General features: G+C 41.8%; 1 protein-coding gene across 2 annotated transcripts in view; it reads right to left on the reverse strand.

Annotated features, from left to right (window-relative positions):
- Positions 1–7,848, reverse strand: part of LOC135499746 (zinc finger protein 232-like) — a 30,066-nt gene extending 22,218 nt beyond the window's left edge. For both annotated transcript variants that reach the window (XM_064790688.1, XM_064790687.1), the window contains exon 1: positions 7,585–7,848. The gene's annotated coding sequence lies outside the window, so the exon portion shown is untranslated. The remainder of the gene's footprint in view (positions 1–7,584) is intronic.
- Positions 7,849–9,022: the final 1,174 nt, after the last annotated feature.

A 9,022-nucleotide genomic window follows, 5' to 3' on the forward strand; every position in this document is an offset into this window, starting at 1 on the left:
GTGAATAATACATTTTGCGAACTTCAGTAAGTTAAAATAAGGACCTTGACATGACCAACATTGAAAAAATCAAATTTCATTCACAGTGGGTTTTTTTTCAAACACGGATATGATACTGTGGGAGGGCTTGAATTTTCAATGAAAATGATGCATTATCAATTCACGTGATCTGCAAACATTCTTTTTGGCAAACTACATGGCCAAAAAGATCACTCAATACTCAGGTATCAGACAAAGAGAGATATTTGGTCATATTGCGGACCAAAATGGATCTAAAGCTTCTTGTTTGTTGACTCTCGAAGTGTGAAAGGGGACGACATGTGTGAGAAAAAGTCTTTGTGGACGCAGATGCCCAGGTCAGAAGCCAACAATGAGAAAATATTTTTTCAGATGCAAAGAAGGTAGAAGATGATGATTGATATTGTGGGAGCGCTGCAAGGTCACATGCAGGACATCTATTTTTTGTAAAACAGGTCACAAGCCTTTTGTGTGCATCTGTGATGTTCACTTTTTCGTGAAGTGTCCTGGACGTGGTCTTGAATGGTTTTTTGATGAATGTCACCACGCTTTGAAATCGGACTTTAATTATTGTTCACCACAGCTTGTCATAACTTTTAACTGGCGCGTTCACTATATACTTTGCTTGCGAATAAATCGTCTTTAATTATCAAGGTCTCTAGTCCTATTCGCTCACCTCTTGATCAATTCCTGAAAATTAGCCTTTGATATGATGGGGCTTTAAAATATTTTGGGAGATTTTATCAACAGACTAATTCATTTGTTGATTCTTTGAAAGAGACATATGAAGGCAGGGTGTTCCGAACAATATTGACGACGCAAATCTTGTATTGCCAAAAAGGGTTCCCATCATTGATTTAGAATTTCTTTGATAGCAATATGACGCAAGATTTTCCCGTTTCCATACCACTAATGCAATTATTTTACAAATCTTAATATTTAATGTGACAGTTAGAATGGCGTTAGATGCCAATATGTAATACCACCATATGAGTAAGCTTTTCATGTAATACCACCATAGGAATTAGATAACATGCTGTCATCTCTCCCAACGGCCCACGCAATTCTCCCATGAACATACACTCGACTCCCCCATTCATGTTCTCAGTAGAATCAATCTGATGATCTTGCACTCGCATGCAGCCGTCGAGTCCTTCCCGTACCTCAAGATACATGCTGTATTGATTATTGGTAAAATAATGACGTGAGGGGGGATGTAACTTGGCACATTATGAGTCATGCACTCATTCTACTCCCAGCGCACACGTTTTCTGTGAGCGCGACTATTTGACATCGTGTGACTCATCAATGTGTGGGCGTATAATCTGTATTTACTTCATCATGTCACCGTTGTTGTGACAATCGAAGGAGAAACTCAAGAACGAGATTGTCGTAATGAAGCGTGGGTGGGAGAGCACCAAAAATAGTCGATGAGAGCTATTTTTGGTAACACTATGTCTGGTTTTAGAACCGATATTAAGATGGTTATGGTAATCAAGGAGTGTACAGGCCCATCCTCCGCCAACCTGTTGTATCCAAATTTGCATTGAGAATAGAACTAAAAGAGAACACGGAAGATTTTAAAGTAAAGGAATATCATGTTCCTGAGAATATAAGAGAGATTAGATTTACGTGGGCATGATGGGTGGGCTTGGCTTGTAAGGTTCCTTTACAGGATGAGATAGATGGGCTTGGCTGCAAGGCTCCTTCTACAGGATGAGATAGGTGGGCTTGGCTGCAAGGCTCCTTCAACAGGATGAGATAGGTGGGCTTAGCTTGCAAGTTTCCTTTACAGGATGAGATAGATGGGCTTGGCTGCAAGGTTCCTTCTACAGGATGAGATAGATGGGCTTGGCTGCAAGGCTCCTTCTACAGGATGGGATAGGTTGGCCTGGCTTGCAAGTTCCTTTCAGGATGAGAGGGTGAGCTTGGCTTGCAAGTTTCCATTCAGGATGAGAGAGGTGGCCTTGGCTTGCAAGTTTCCGTTCCAAGATGGATACAAATGGGAGCAGCCGTGAGCGAGGAAGGTTTGGCTTGCAAGTTTCAGATACAGGATGAGATACTGCTAGGCTTGGCTGCAAGGCTCCTTCTAATGGATGAGATAGGTGGGCTTAGCTTGCAAGGTTCCTTTACAGGATGAGAAAGGTGGGCTTGGCTGCAAGGCTCCTTCTACAGGATGAGAGAGAAAGGTTTGGCTTGCAAGTTTCCGATACAGGATGCGATACAATGTACATGGGTTTGGCTTCCAAGTTTCCTTTACAGGATGAGATAGGTGGGCTTGGCTGCAAGGCTCCTTCTACAGGATAAGATAGATGGGCTTGGCTGCAAGGCTCCTTCTACAGGATGAGAGAGGAAGGTTTGGCTTGCAAGTTTCCAATGCAGGATGCGATACAATGTACGGGGGTTTGGCTTCCAAGTTTCCTTTACATGATGAGATAGGTGGGCTTAGCTTGCAAGGTTCCTTTACAGGATGAGATAGATGGGCTTGGTTGCAAGGTTCCTTTACAGGATGAGATAGATAGGCTTGGCTGCAAGGCTCCTTCTACAGGATGAGATAGATTGGCTTGGCTGCAAGGCTCCTTCTACAGGATGGGATAGGTTGGCCTGGCTTGCAAGTTCCTTTCAGGATGAGAGGGTGAGCTTGGCTTGCAAGTTTCCATTCAGGATGAGAGAGGCGGCCTTGGCTTGCAAGTTTCCGCTCCAAGATGGATACAAATGGGAGCAGCCGTTGAAGAATGGCTTCGATTCTCGAATAGCCACTCAGACAGAGGTCCCTGGTTCAAACCCAAAGTTTCCTTCACCTAGAATTAAAAGAGTTTTTAGGTCTGGAGTGTATAAATTAATGCAAACTACACACTCCCAAAAGGAGACAAATAAAATTATCAGACATCGCTATAATTTTTTTATAAGATGACATTTAAGTTTTGAAACCAGACATTAAAAAAAATGTTATTGGTTTTATAAAGTTATCAAAGTACTTTTTGAAACATGTTTTTAAAATGTGCCCCAGGGTGATATCACTTTGATTCTGCATGTGCTTGCTTATACTAAAACCCTAGCTAAACTCAAAGGGTTGTGAAATGACGTTTAAAAGGAGACTTATGATGTTAACTGGCCGATAGGCGTCTCAAATATCTCACAGTACACCAGCACTACCAGCATGTACCAGGAATATTTTATCGCCAAATTAAGCCAGACCCAACTCCCTAAAAAGTGAACCACCTGGCAGTTGATACCAAATATACCATCATTTGGATCCCCAGCTCACGGCTGTTCTGTTGAGGCAGAAATCACAAGTTTTGATGACCAAACAAACGATCCCACATTTAGGGGAGAACAGGACTAAACACCAAAGCGATTTTTGTTGGGCGACCTGCAATTATAATCGCATCAAAAAGATCTCGTCTGCAGGTAAAACCAGTCATGCTGGGTTTAACATTGATCGCAAGTTGCTTCGATCACTGATACATGTACTTATCGCAGGGACCTGTGATGCCCACAGCAAACAAGCAAGTTTTGTTGCATGTGATCATCATTGCAGGACGTAGTGTTTTAAATTGCTGATTTGCGGGCCCCTTGAACGACGAAATTGATCTGTCGATGGATGATTCGAAGGAGAAAGGAACAACATAGCATTTAATACAGGTTCCAGGCAGGGTGCTACTGCTTTTAAATTGGTGACGTCAGACAGGGAGGATTTCAAAGCAGGTCAAATCAGTAAGACCACAGAGCATGGCGGTCAGCTGGGGAATCACCTACATGTATAGATGTTGAAGGAAAACACCTGAACATTGTGAGCACTGATATATCTGGATATCGCTAGAGCTTGCTTTGGCTGATAGTTATACCATACTTGACAAGATGGCAGCACGAGTGGCGACAGAAACCACCACACCAGGATGTATACAATAAATTCTTGGAATTGACTCGACGTCATCAAGAGATAATGCAGATAAAGCAGAATAAATCAATAGCCATGTTGTATACACAACAAAAAGGTTGAATGAGGCATGAAATTCTGAGAAAGATATTACTGAAATGCAATGAACAATTTACAATGTATATTTTAAATCGTTATGTCTTCACCCTTTCAGAATATAACACAAAATATCACCAAACAAAACCTCCAGCATTTTGCACTTCATTTCTGTCCAGGTTGGCAGCAAAATCTGTCTGGGTGCTCTAACAGTAAAACCATTACCAACTCTATGAATCTGTCCAGGTGCTAAATTATTTGCCCGGGTGCTAAAGTGGGAAAAAAGATTCTCTCTGGGTGCTGCGCCTGGACAAAAAGCATAGTGGAGAACTTTGCCAAGGTCACAGCACACCACCTGAATTCTGTAACTTTCACTGGATTCAACACCACTAATTAGTGGCTTGAAGAGTTGCCAATGCACAATCATGATGGTAGAGTAATCAGAGCCCCAAATGACTGTCTTATCAACAAATCCAATTGAGGCGCAAACTGGTGCATAAATGTTAATCATACTCAGAGACAGACTCGGAGTCAGATACTTTTGTGATCTCTTTGGTCAAATCTCTTTGTGTGCAGCATTTGCGTGATTTGAAATAAGTCTCCGTACAGACACTGTCCCAACATTCTGCTTGGAGAACGCTTAGAAATACATGTATCAACCCCCACGATCATACCGATGTTGACTTGAGTAGACCTATCATCTTGCTCAATCAAGGCCAGCAAATCGGTTCAACAGTTCAAGTTGGGGTATTGGGAGAGGGTGAAACCTTTCATCCAATACCTAGGCTAGCCTATCGTGTTCAACTTCAAGGCATGCCATGACACCCACCTTCGTCAAGTTCAAGGCCTAAGACGGAAGTCGAGCCCCAACTCGATAGCATGTAGCGCTAATGACTAGCATTATTCTTATTATCCCACAGAAACTTGACGAAAGCCAGCAACAAGAGTAAAACCAGAATGTGACCATGAAGTACACATTTGATACAATGATAGTATAACCACTCCAAAGCAGGGAAAATATTTTGGCCGTTTCCCTAGTTTTGACTTCCGATTATTACTGCAATTTCATGTGCACTATGTAGTTTGCAAAATCAAGGTACATTTACCACACGTCTGCCTTGGCGATTTATAATTCATTCATTAAAAATATTAATACCTATAATTTGACATTTTTAAAAAACTCATAAAATCAGACACTGTGAGTGTGAGAGACAATGATTATGAATGATATCAATATTGTAAAATTTACTAAAATGTGATACATTCAATTGCAATTTATAAAGTTGTCGCAGCGAACCTTCTACCTTCATTGCAGCAATGCTCAACAATTTCCAGCACTGCAGCAAACTTATGCTCAACAACACACTGGCTGGACCTGCACTGCATCAAAACTGAAACTAACGCTCAACAACACATCTTTCCGACCTGAACTGTATCTCAGTTATGTCAGTAAATATTGCACCATTTTCTTTATCACTGCAAATAAAACCACAAACCAAAACCACAAAAGCTGAACTCCCTAGGCACAATTACTGTACATTCATAGGCCTACAATTTTTAGTACAATACAATACAACACAAAGTTCTCAGGTCTACCTTTATAATAGGCCTATTGTGAATAAGTGGTGCCTCCCCCACACAAACTTGGCAGCAGTTCAACTAGGTTGATCTCCAACCCAATGCACAGGTCGAGGACAGGGTTAGAGGTATACGTTTTAAACTTATTTATAAAAGCTTAAGATAAGAATATGTTTGCGGTGTCTTTTCCAAAAAACTCTGGTTGGATGTTATCATGCAATGAGTGAATAGGTTCTACACACTGCCACTGGCAACCCTGCCTTTTTCAGACTATTCATTCCGTCCTACCTTTTCAGATTTCTATAGCTGAATTACTAATCATAGCACATAAACGAAGCAACTTTTTTCGTGAAGACCAAAATGCAACAAATGTCATATGATTATGAATCACGAGATGTTAGGTATCCTTGTGTCGTGCATACATAGTGCTCAGCAGCTCATACAATCGCCAACTGAATATTGCACAAGCACCGACTTGTTTTCACAAGGACTGGAAGTGGAAGTCTAGCATTTTTATACTAAAATCATAGCGACGACAATGCACAATAATGAATAATCATATCATTTTAAAACCATTTTGCAGGAGGTGTAGGCCCTTAGCAACCTAACAAGGAAGCTGCTGAAAACGTTGGCAAGGGTTACCACTATGCTGATGATAAACAACTGCAAAGAACAAAGTTGGTTGCTAAGGGTTCATTACCTCACAGAGCGTGGGTTATGTAGGGTTGATTGTTTTGGAGGTTTGCAACAGGAGAATGTAAGCAAACTGTTTGCATTTTGAATTGAGAAGGTGATTTAAACTAGAATGCAGACACTCACTCAGGCTTCATGCAGAGACTTCATGCAGAATTATGTTGATATTATTACACGTACTTCATTTTATCCGCTACAGCTCAGCAGGGTCTGCAAGCTGAGCACAAACTGTTGGATTCGGAACGCCTCATTCTGGAGAGCAGAGTGCAACCCTTGTACTACATGTACTACATCATTCAGAATCTGACAGTCATGCCAATTTCGAATATATATGTATCTTGCATGCCAAATTTCAAGAACGTTCTTCTGTCCTGTCTCGGTTGTGTGATGTTATTTCTTCCACTTGCACAACCATTAAGCAACAAGACCGCACTGCTAAGTGCAATGCATTTGTTAAACAGGACCATATTTCCCTTAAGCAGCAATACTCGGCCCCAGCAGGGAAGTTTTGACTAAATTCTTGTCCTCTATGGGAAACAAGACCAAGCATGCAAGTCGTGGATTCAGCTTAGACTGCTGATGCCAAGTGTCAGACCTGTCCATTGGCATTGCATGCATTACGTGTTGGACAATATTGGAGAGGATCTTCTCATAACCTCTGCCACGGGGGCACTACAGCTTGCACCTGGCAGACGCTAGTCGTTAGGTGGTCACTCAAAGCCAAAATAAACCCAAATATAGGCCCTTTGCCAGATACGCTGGTACCGCCTAGGGTCGGCAAAACAAACCATCTTCACAATAGATCTTCACGGCAAAAAAAATTTATCGTAAAAACCTATTGTAAATGTAGTTTGTTTTGCCGTCCCTAGGTGGTACCGGCGTATCTGGAAAAGGGCCTATTGGCACAACAAGCAAAAGAAATTGTGGTATGCAATCAACTGGCATGTGGTCTCTTGTGCTACCAGTGCTGGTTTTTTGTGGTCTTCAAAGAGCTTTATGAAGTTCCTCTCTGACAGGTGCAAGGATAACTATATATCCTGTGGAAAATCCAGCATTTAGAAAGCTGGACCACATGACAACACAAAAATCTCATGAAATTCTGCATTGCCATTACTCCCCATTGCATTAGGCTACCAGCTACCCTCTAGTATCACTCAGTTCAGTATGATTTATCAGTCACATAACTACAAACAAAACTAACCACAAACTGCATATCAGTACTGATTCACGCAATCATATCGATTACGACAAAACCCAAGAAAAGATCCGGGAATAGGGCTTCACAAAATGTAAACACAGACACATGCATTTGTACTTACCAGAGAGTACACCTGTGTATTGCATACGCAATGCACGCTTGAGCAATGTATTGATTGTGCGTGGGCAGTGCGAGAGTCTAGAAGAGACTTGGTAACTCCGCAGAAATATGCTGTTCCTATCAAAACACTAGCAGTTAGCTTGCAACAGTAAGTCCCAGTATGAACCTTACAGTAAACCTGATCCGAGGGAACGATTGTCCACCAGAACACTGATCTGAGATTGCCTGCACAGCGTATTTAAATTTCCTTTCCAGTCCACCCACGCAAAAGAATGCGCCATGTTGATTCACAAAATGTCGCAAGCCGCAGATTCGCACTAAGTTGATCTGTTCATGCGCGCTGGCTCGAACTAAAAAATGTAATTTTGCAATTTTGCAAAGTTTTAGAGTAATTAAAAATCGTTGTAGTGATAAATATTTACCTGTAGCGCGCTATTTTGTCAAACTGTCCTTCCCTGATAAAGCTCTCTTCAGAAATGATAAATATCACTGACGTCGTCAATATTATGGTGATGATGTCAGTTCGGGTCATCAAAGAAAGTGCGCGACCCGATCAGGGCACAGGCACGTGGAATAGTGATGTTCTCTCTGGCCAATGATGTATCACATCTTACCCGGGGAGAGGATTGTCGCAATATAAACTATAATCTCTACGATTTCCCCTTTTTATTTGTTTCTGCTGGCTGGTGTTTGGATGCCGTCGCCTGGGACGTGGGGGTGCCTGTAACTGCGCGTTTCCAATTGTCAGTGTGGGCTTGACATTAGGCGTTTAGTCATGAAGAAAGGCATGCGGGTTGTTTATGCAGTTGAGTTGTTTACTATGACACGTGACACAATTCATTTCATGAGTAAACAATCTTTTTGCGATCATCTATACTGAATTTCTTGGGACAAACAGGTTAATCAACTACAAGATTTCATATTCTTTTCAACACAAATGCAGCTTGAGATAGATATTTTTCTACATATCGGATTTCTCCCAAAAACATGCCAAAAAAGCTCGTCGCACACTCTGTGCAGCGTGGCGTAGGCATATTTTTCCCAGTGTGCGACGCGCTTTGACGCAACATTTGCCGGCGCGGTTAAATCGGCTTATGAGTCCGATATCACATCACGAGGGAGAGGTCTTAATAGCTGATTGCGAAATTGTCACCTTATCAGCGCAGCGAAATCTTGTCATAACAAATTTCAGCTACCATGCGGCTTTTCCTAATTTCCAGGGGTATCGTTTCTGAGCTATCTCTTTGTGTGAGTTAAGGGTAACTTGCGCGGACAATATCTAATCTAAGTCTGGTGGAAAATGCAGCGGCGGGCAAAAGTGCACTCTCCGACTGGGTTTGTGCATTTCGTAATGTCACCCCGTGGAGGATCAGTAGGTAAGGTTTCTCTGAAATGTCAGCTATCTAACGAACAGAAATGCAAAAACCTTGCTTTCAAAA

This window comes from Lineus longissimus, chromosome 15, assembly GCF_910592395.1.
Source record: "Lineus longissimus chromosome 15, tnLinLong1.2, whole genome shotgun sequence".
In the NCBI taxonomy this organism is placed as follows: Eukaryota; Metazoa; Nemertea; class Pilidiophora; order Heteronemertea; family Lineidae; genus Lineus; species Lineus longissimus.